Here is a 7520-nt window from a genome sequence, read left to right as displayed (position 1 = left end):
CATCTACCTACCTACCCATCCATCCATCCATTCATCCATCAGCCATCCATCCATCCACCTACTTACCCATCCATCCAACCATCCAGCCAGCCAGCCAACCATCCATCCATCATCCACTTTCCTTCCTACTCTCTTTACACCCATGCACCATCCTTCCCTCCCTCCCTCCCTCCCTCCCTCTTTCCATGCCTCCCTCAATATTTATTGATCTCTCTTTTGGTGACCTTCCCCATCTACCCTGCTATGGACACCATGGTCTCCTGGCAGGTAGTGTCTGAGATTCCAATATTAGATTGTTGTTACTCTTGCTAAAATTTCTGACCCCTCTTAAAAGGAAATTCTTCCAACAGAGATTTTCAAGGATCGGTACTTCAGGGTGATTACGTTTCTGCAGGGGAAGCCAGGACTCTCCTTGGCTTTCTTAATGGTTGGCACATAGACTTTGGCCCTGGAGGCAGGTGGCTGTCAAGGATGCAGAGTCTAGGCAGGACAGTGTCCACTCCACCCCTGGGAAAGAAGCATGATTGATCAAAGCCGGTTGGTACTCATTTCATTTCTCCTGGCCAATGATTGGTCTTTGGAGGCTGTATGGCCTAGTTCTGCGTGAGACGTAGGAGGAAGTGAGCGGGGGAGTACTTCTCTTCTGGAATTAAGACAGAGCAGCCTGAGGAGAAAGCCCTTGTCCATCCCTCTTCTTCCTGAAGGAAGTTGTGCCTGGAGGCAGACTTGCCATCATGAAAATGTGAGGCCACAGGCCACTTGCTGTAGATGGTGGGATGCAGAAGAGCTTGGGCTCTGGATGGCAGTTTTGAGCCTCTTTGTTTAAGAGACTGCTGGCCAGTCATTCTGTTATTTGAACTGAAGGCATTCCTAAAAGACACAGAAGAGGAATAGGAGAGGGCCTCCGCCTGAGGTGCGGGAGGGTTGCCTTTGCGACCCGGTGGGGGTGTATTTAGAGTTCCCTTTTGCAAAAGCTTTGATGTCAGGGCAAGGTGAGTGGTCCTTTGCCCTCTAGAGGCACTGAGGTAACTGGGGATGCCCATTTACAAGAAAGAGGTCATCACTCTGCAGGCCCTGGAGAGATGATGGGGTCAAAGGGAGTGAGTCTGCCTCAGCATCTCCTCCTGTGAGGGGACCCTGGGTGAGCAGTGCACCTTTCTGAACCCAGCTTCTTCATCCCCAACAGGAATCACTGTGTTTTGACCCAAATAAAACACTTGACAAACAGTGGGTCTCCTAAGGGGCAGCTCTCTCTCTGGGTTGCAGAGGTGGTGGGGCGGGGTGTGGGGAAATGACAGCTCCTTTCAGACACACAAGAGTCTGTCCCTTTCCCCAGGGACCAGGGAACAGATCTGTTCTGTGCAGCTGACTGAGAGGAACATGCACAGCTTTGACAGATGGAAGCTTCAGGACAACAGGTTCTGATTAATATAAGAAAGAACGTTGTGACTTTGGAACCATTCAGATGTACCAAGCTGCTAGCAGGCTCTCAGTCCAAGGGTGTCTTTGAGCAGAGGGTGGCTGTCCACTTGTCTAGCTGCATCTGGAAGTTTCCTGGACTGGGAGGAGCCAGTGTGCTCCTGATTTGTGTGCGCCCCTGTTTTCATCCCCAAAGCCTTATTTTAAGTAAGTCATCTAATTGGATTAAACTCAGAGCAAATGATCACCAGTACCTTTTTTATTTTTAACAAGTTCATTTGGGCTTCATAGATGCTGGGTATTCAGGACATCAGCAATGTTCAGGAAACTCTTCCTGGGGGGTCTTGAGGTTTGATGCAAGGATGATGCCTGCATGGGAACTCCCATGTGGGACTTGTAGTCAGGACACCAGCCAGGCTATTATGAGGCTTCATGCTGAGATCTGGGGTAACAGGAAGAAAGAAAGAAGGGAGGGACGTGATGGTGGGGGGAGCAGCATGGTCTGCAGAGAGCCATAAGGGCTAGGGCACCCAGCCACCCACCCACCCAGGGCTTTGTGCTGTATGCCTTTATCATGGGAGGGACAGATGGACCCTGGACAGGGCCTGGCTCCTGGGGAGGATCAGGGATGAAGGACTGGCCAGAAAACGTAGGATGTCAGTTGGCTAATATCTGGCTTGCATTCCAGACTTTGGGAGGTGGGGGGCCCGAGAGAAAGCTAGACAAAGGAGGACCATCCTGCTTTGGGTCTGGGCCATTTAAACCAGCCAGGTCCTCAGACACAGGTCCTCTTGTCTCACACCATCCAACCTACTTTGCCAGGAACAGGGTTTTCATGTGGAGTTGGACCCAACGCCTTGGGTTGATAAATAGCAGTGGGTATTCATCTCATCTCCCTACAACTTTGAGATACACTTCAGCTTAGAGCTAAGGAGACCTTCGGTCCAGCCCTGATTCTGCAGCTCAGAGCATCAGTAAGAGTCGTGGCCAACAAGGCTGTGCAGAGCTCAGAGTCAGCAGGTGGCTCTTGAAGAGGAGCATCTGTGGCTTCCAGCTCCTCCCTTCCTGCTTCGTTGCACCTCTCCAGGCCTTGGTCCTCCCCCAGGCCCTGCCCAGGCTCTGTCTGCCCCTCTCAGGACACAAGCATGCAACCCAAGGTCCTGGGGCAGAAAGACAGTGCAGGTGCTTGGCTTAACCAGCTCTTCAAGCTCTCTGCAGACCACCCCACTTCCCCCACCATCATGCTTCTCCTTCCGTTCCCTCTACACCTGAAGCTTTGCCCAGTGCCTTCCACTTAACATCATATCCTAATACTTTCCAGTTTCTTTGTACATCCTCATAATTAGTATTTAATGGTTGCAGAAATATTCACAAAGACACGCACATGCAAAAAAATGATGTAGACGCTGATCTTACACCTTTCACCAAAGTGAACTTGTACTAGATCACAGACTTAAATCTAAACTCCTAGAACATAAAATAGGGGAACATACAAATGACCTTGAGTTTGGTGATGAGTTTTTAGATGCAACGCCAAAACTACGATCCATGAAAGAAAAAAAAAAAATTAAGTCTGCCTTCATTAAAATTAAACACGCCTGCTCTGCACACAGCTCCGCTAAGAGAACAGAAAGACAAGCCACCAATGGGGACAACATTTGCAAAGCCCTGTGTGAGGAAGGACTCGTATCCCAAATCTACTAAGGACCGCTGACGTTCAATAAGAAAAGAACCCAATTAAAACGTGGCTGTAAGATTTGAACAGAAACCTCACGAAAGATGACAGGCAGAAGCAGATAAGCACGTGCCATTAGGGAATTGTGACTTAAAGCATGGAGACGCCACTGCGCACTCATGGGCATGGTCAGAATGAGAGGCCCTGACCACAGCTCGGGCTGGCATGGACGTGAAGCAACAAGAATGCTCGCTTGTGGCTGGTGGGCACGTGGCATGGCCAGCTGCTCTGGAGGATGGATTGGCATTTGCTGAGGAAGCTGAACAGACTCTTACCGTCTGATCCGGCAAGTGTGCCCCTCTGTGTTTACTCCAATGAGTTGAGAACATATGTCCATGCAAACACCTGCACACAGATGTTTCTCCGTAATCACCCCGACTGGAAGGCAACCAAGATGTTCTTCAGTGAATGCACACACAGACTGTGGTCCAGTCCGACAAGAGAATATCATTCAGCGCTAAAAAGAAATGAGCTCCGAAGCCATGAAGACACAGGGAAGAACCTTAAATGTGTATTATTAAGGGAAAGAGGCCCATCTGAAGACACTACATACTCTGATTCCAGCTCTATGACATTCTGGAGAAAGCACGACAGTGGGGACAGTGATGGGACCAGCGGTGGCCAGGGGGAGCTCCGAGGGTTCCCAGGGCCGTGAAACTACTCTGTATGATGCTGTAATGATGGACACATGTCATTACACATTTGTTCAAAGCCATAGAATTTAGAGCACAAGGAATGAACCCTCATGTAAACAGTTAATACTCATGTACCAATATTGGTTCATCAATAGGGAGACATGCGCCACAGTAACCAATGGGGGAATTTTGTGTGAGTGTGTATGTGTGCACACGTGAGTGTGCGCACACATGTGAGCACACGTGTATGAGAGTGAGCATGCATGTGTGTGAGCATTGTATGAGTGCACGTGTGCATGTGAGTGTGCATGCACATACATGCACACGTGAATGTGCATGTGAGTGCACGTGTGTGAGCGTGAGTACGAGTGTATGCATGTGAGCATTGTGTAAGTGCACATGCATGTGTGAGTGTGCATGTGTGAACACATGTGTGTGAGAGCCTTGATGGTGCACATGTGTGTGGTTGGGCATGTATGAGTGAGTGTATGTGTGTGGTGCGTGAATGTGAGTGTATGCGTGTGTAATATAAAGGAATTCCCTGTGCTTTCTGTTCAGTTTTTCTGGAAACATAAAACTGTTCTAAGAAATAAAATCTATTTACTTTAAACAGTATATTCATAAAAGAAGAAGGAACATAATGTACTTACCTTCGTGCACTCAAAGGTCACTGGATGTAGGACATTAATGCACATCAGTGGTTGTGAAAGGGACTGCTGGTTGCCCCCAACACTCATCCCCCCTCTCATCTTGTAACAGCACCCTGATTTTTAGCTGGACACAAGGTTGCCCAAAGCAAAGACCTCTTTTCCCAGCCTCCCTTCCAGCTAGATGCGGCTGTAAGACCAAGTTTTGGCGATTGAAGTGCCCGAGGTGGTGTGTGTGACAGGAAGGCGCGGTGCCTGATCTTTCCCCATCCTCCTTCCAGCTGTCGGGAGCACAGACGTGCTGGACCAGGACCTGAGCGTGGGAGGGAGGCCACGTGTGGGGGCCCAGGGCCCAGGAAGAGCTGGGTGCCTCGAGCTGTGGACCTTCTACACCAAACTCCTCCTGTGAGAGTCAGGACCCCCGTCCCCCTTCTGCGAGGGACACTCCCACCACACTCAGCCTCCGCGGGGCCTGAGCACCCCAGCTGCATGCACAGAAGCTGATGAGCTTGATCCTCGAGATGAGCGTTGTTCATCGAACGCTTCCCTTCGCCCGCCACAGCTTTAGGGGCGAGGTTGGCGTGCGCACAGGAGGGACGCACGGAGTGAACATGGGCTGATCTCACAAACATACGCTGAAGTAAGAGGGGCTGAGCGGGTGCGGGAGCGGGGCTCTGGGGGGTCTTGGAGAGCAGCCCCGGACAGCCCGCGTCGGTGACCACCAGCTCCGGAGGCCCCCGGGGACCTGGTGTCCATGGCGACAGCGGCTTTCCCAGGACCGCACACTATGCGTGCACACCGCGTGTACACACACACACATACACACACATATATTGCTTTTCAAAATATTTTCGTATAAGCTTATATCAATTTCAAAAACAAAAATGAAGGTAGTTGTCATTTTCTCATAGGGAGCAGTTTTCACTTTTCCTGAAACATCCGCGTTTTGTGGCACCAGAGTTTATGGGCTGTGAGCACCGCCATCCCCTTGTTGATCATCAAAGTGGGCTCCCGAATTCTGCTCTGGTTAATCACGACCCACTTAACGCCTCCAGGTGCGGGGTTCGGTTGGAACGACCTGAATTACGTGGGTTCCCGAGCAGAGAGATCACTGGATCAAAACAGGGGGCATCCCAATGACTGACCAGTTTGTCGGGAGGCCCCTGGCGTCCCCCTCTCACGCCCTGGAGGCTGATTCCGGCCCGTGGTCTCCGGGCAGGGCCCCGTGCAGCCTGGGGGCTCCGAGGGGTCTCCAGGCCGGATCAGAGGAGGTCGGGCAGTCCAGAGCCGGAGGGGGAGACAGACCCCTTGTGCTGCCCCTTGGCCTTATAAACAGGAGGTTGTGGGGGCTCTGGCTGGAGCAGGCCGGGACCAGGAGGCCGACCCGGTGCAGCTTCCAGTGGCCGCGCCCTGGGAGTCATCAACGCACTCGCAGCCTCAGTTCCCCTCTGCGTCGGGGACAAAGCATGCATAAATGACAGTGAGGTCCTTTGAGGCCCCAAGCCACTGTGAGCTCCCAGGCCTCACCCCACAGGCTGCTGGCCACTCTTGAGGCGCGTGACTGTCCGTTTGCAGAAAGTCCCACTGCTCTGTCAGCCGGCCTGCCCAGAGCCCCATCTCCGTTACTAAGGATCCTTTGGTCCCTGGTGACAGCTTATCAGGAGAAGTTCTACAATCATAGTTACCTATGCCCAGAAAAGAGGAGGATCCAAGGGCCCAGGCGCTCCTGCCCTGGCGAGGACAGATGGGGCCAGGCTGAGCCCCTCGTCCAGCACACACGACAGGGCCCCAGCCAGGCCCCCAGGGCTTGGTTCCCTCCCCCACTTGCTCACTCTCCCCTGCACTGTGGACAGAGCCCCTGTCCTGGGGCACAAGCCTGGTGGTGCCTCTCTCTGCGTGGGATCTTCGGGAGCTCTACATGCCCCAGTGACGCCTCCCAGATGGGCAGGACGTGACCCAGACACCCCGTCCTGCCTTGAGGGGACACATCGATGAGCCGGGATACTGACCTCACAGTGTGTCTGCCCGGCTGACCCTGGTCCCCTTGGGGTCCCTGGTACCGTCGCCCCGTCCTCCATCCTTCCAAACTCATCCTGGAAGGCAGCCTGGATTAGGAGCTGGAGCGGGTTGGAATGCAGCCAGGCGGGCGCGTGCTTTCGGCAGGGCCTCGGGGCGATGTCGCAGCTCCTGATGGGCGCTCTCCTCCTCTGTAAGGTCTCAGCCTCACCGAGCCGCCCTGAGGATGACGGGTGATTTTGGCCAGCGCCTGGCCCGCGGACAATGCTTGGAGAGCGTTCATCTGCTTCCTTCCCCGATCTTGCCTCGTTTCTTGGGCCTGGGACCGTATGTTCGGCATCAGTATTGTTGATATCTGTGCTTTGTTCAGTCCAGGAAGCAGATGGAAAGAGCAGGCAAGTCTGTGTAGATTTGCAAGTTTTCCTATGTGCCACTTTCTATTTTGTTTAAGGAAACTGGGGAATCTGTTCTCTTCTCTCTGCCTGTTTTTCTTCTCAGTCTCGGTCGGTCTTCTTTTTCCTGACTTATGAGGGAGCCCCCTCCTCGATGCTGGAAGACTTGGGATTGTTTCTGAGAGCCAGGGCTGCGGAAACGGGGCCACCCCCACGTCCGAGCCCGGACCCGGGTGCCCTCCCTGCCCGCGGGCAGCGAGCCGGAGCCCTGTTGTTCCTGCCGGCTCCCTCGCCCGAGTGTGAGAGGCAATGTGGACACAAGGCATATTTTTGGTAAGTAGGGCTGGGTTTAATACATTCCCAGTGCTAGAGAATCATAATGCTAGACTGCCTAAAAATACCCTGGTTGAGACGTGATCTCAATAAATACAGGAATTGACTTAGCCAGTGATTCAGTTAGCCTCCTCTGGTTACCGCTCTCCCGACCGTTTATGGAATGTGCAGTCAGTCCCTTGGGCTCCCAGGACGCGAAGCAGGGAGTCTGAGCGTGGACAATGGAGGCACAACGTCTGGGCTCCAGTCTTGGCCTTGACTCTCAGCTGTGTGACCTCAGGCAGGTTGTGAAACCTCTCTGTGCCTCGGTTTCCTTCCCTGAGCCACGGGGATGCTCGAGTAG

The 7520-nt window shown here is 52.9% G+C and overlaps 1 long non-coding RNA gene across 2 annotated transcripts in view; it reads right to left on the bottom strand.

The window, feature by feature from the left end:
- LOC116640066 overlaps window positions 1–7126 on the bottom strand; it is a 10221-nt gene extending 3095 nt beyond the window's left edge. The window contains exons 1-3 of one of the 2 annotated variants that reach the window (XR_004300961.1): window positions 4440–7126; window positions 3430–3532; window positions 1674–1861 (exon numbers count right to left, since the gene is read on the bottom strand). This is a non-coding gene — a long non-coding RNA (uncharacterized LOC116640066). The remainder of the gene's footprint in view (window positions 1–1673; window positions 1862–3429; window positions 3533–4439) is intronic. The other variant, XR_004300962.1, reaches the window with a different exon arrangement.
- Window positions 7127–7520: the final 394 nt, after the last annotated feature.

This window comes from Phoca vitulina, unplaced genomic scaffold, assembly GCF_004348235.1.
Source record: "Phoca vitulina isolate PV1807 unplaced genomic scaffold, GSC_HSeal_1.0 scaffold19, whole genome shotgun sequence".
Lineage (NCBI taxonomy): Eukaryota > Metazoa > Chordata > Mammalia > Carnivora > Phocidae > Phoca > Phoca vitulina.
This window is presented reverse-complemented; position numbering and strand designations above follow the sequence as displayed.